Below are 2,391 nucleotides of genomic sequence, written 5' to 3'. Positions count from 1 at the left end.
ATAGATTTTCTAAGTTTAACCTATAGTTTAAGAATATTAAGTATAACCTAAGGTTTGATTAATGTGTCTGATATTAAGGATTATATTATTATATTATAAGGTTTAGACATCAACCAATAGGATTTTAAGCACATGTTTTTAATGGTAATTAAGGATTAAGTATTTTTGAGGATTAAATTAAATAAGGGTAAAAGTTTGAATGTATAGGGTCAGTCAGCAGCTTTGAGCACGTTGAGGGTTTAGTCAAGGTTGTTTACTCCATTCAAACTCAGCTAAAAATGTGTAAATTCGTGTTTAAATATTCAGCGTATGCCGATATATCGCAGCTATAGGGGGCGATATATCGCAGCACGTAGATACGGAAAACACGAATCGATGCACGGTCGCCTCGGGAACAAAGGTCCAGGCGATATATCGCCTATAGGGGGCGATATATCGCCTCCACCAGCATGAATTCAAATACATTTGAATTCTTTTCCCTTCAGCCATTCAAACTCCTTCAACAGTCCAGCATCTTCTGAACGAGTCTTCAGCCTCTGCTGAACGATTATTCAAATGATTTTCACCTAAAAAGCCATTATTTTTATTCAAGTAAAATCAAGATATTTTCATTCCCAAAATCTATAAATAGGACCTAGTACCCAGCCATTATTCACCATTTGCTCTAAGTTCAGAGGCTGCTAGTGTTAAGTGAGTGTGAGAGTGTAAACACTTGGTTTGGGGAAAAACTATAAGCTTATCAAACACTTTGGGAAGTGAGTGCTATAGTATTTCGGTGGATGTTAGATTGATCTTGCAATCTTTGAGGTAAACCCAAAACTCTAGTTCTTTTCTGTATTTTTATGTTATTTCCTTTCTCAAAACCTTCTACTCAGTCCCCTAACCTTATTCTTATTTTGGTTAGGGAATCCAAGCTTTTAAGCATATAAGTCGGTAAGTATGTTTTCTATGGTTTAGTCTTTCCATCTATTTCATTTCATCTCCTTTCTTTAGACTTACTCTTTCTTATGGTTTTAGGAGTGTTCCAACAATCCCAACTCAGTCCATAATCTCGGTAACTTTGGTAAGGAAAATAGGCTAGAATTAATATGTTATGTGCTTATGTTATCTATATGTTTATGTTATTAAAAGTGTTATGATATGTATATGTGTATGTTTGTAGGCTTGGGCATATGACCCATATGACTAACAAGACCCCAAATGGGTTATGGGCATATGACCTACTTAGCTAGTAGGACCCCACTAATCCCATGGGCATATGCTTGTTTAGTCTATGGGACCCCAAGTAATAATGGCCATTATAATAAGTGTATGTTATATGTATTATGTTAAGTCTTTATGTTTTCTCATGAAATTATGTATGTGACTTTGTGTTAGATTTTCCTTACTGGGCATTAGGCTCACTCCTTTCTGTTTATGTGCAGGAAAATAAGTTTAAAGGCGGAAAGATTCGTGACGCTTGGAGAATGTGTATCGATGATGAATGGAGTCAAGGGGCCGAGTGTTATTCGATTCGAGGATATAGTCTCCTTTTATGTTTTTATGGTTTTTATGTGTATTTTCCGCATTATTATGTAATGTCTTTTATTTTAAATCTTATTTTGTTTTAAAGACAATGGGATCCCAAAATCCTTCTTAGTATTCTGTTTATTTGTAAATAACTCTTATTTTCAAGTTACTCAATAAATTATGGTATTTTCGTAAAAATGTAAGTTTTATGTATAGTTTCGATAATGGTCCAATTAGTCTAGATTAGTGGGTCATTACAATAACCCAGCTGAAACCTAGACTAGAAACCCATCAAAAACCTATTTCAACCACTGAAACTTTCTAACTCAAGAACACAAAACCCAACCATGGAAACACTACAACTTAGCCATTAAACCTTAAATTCGAGCTTACCTCATCCGCAGAACCAATCCTCCAAGAGCTTTTTGAGCTAACTTCCAAGGTTCTAGCCTCAATTTAATCTTCAAATCCAAAACCCAAAAACCACTTAGAACACAACCAAAATCATAGAATTTCAATGACAGAAAATGAGAATCAATCTTTACCTTAGTCCTGGTTGAATTCCTTTGCTAAAATTGAGCTAATCCCTCAAGACCCAAGCCTAAATCATAGAGCTTTCAGATGAGTTCCTTTAGATTCCAAGAGTTTCCTTTGAGAGAGAAAGGGAGAAAGAGGAAAGAGTCGGTTTATTATGTTCTATTATTTTTTGTAGCTCCTTAAGTCTATCCTTAGGCAATTAAGCTAATCCCAAAGCTCGGGGTACCGGAAACGTCCCCGAGGCCAAAATGGTAAAATTCCCCAACGTTCCCACCTTGACTTCCTAACCTCAAATATATCTCCAGTTATTTATTTTCATAACATGGTAATCTAAATAACCACTCG

This window comes from Humulus lupulus, chromosome 2 (genome assembly GCF_963169125.1).
Source record: "Humulus lupulus chromosome 2, drHumLupu1.1, whole genome shotgun sequence".
Taxonomy (NCBI): domain Eukaryota; kingdom Viridiplantae; phylum Streptophyta; class Magnoliopsida; order Rosales; family Cannabaceae; genus Humulus; species Humulus lupulus.
This window is presented reverse-complemented; position numbering follows the sequence as displayed.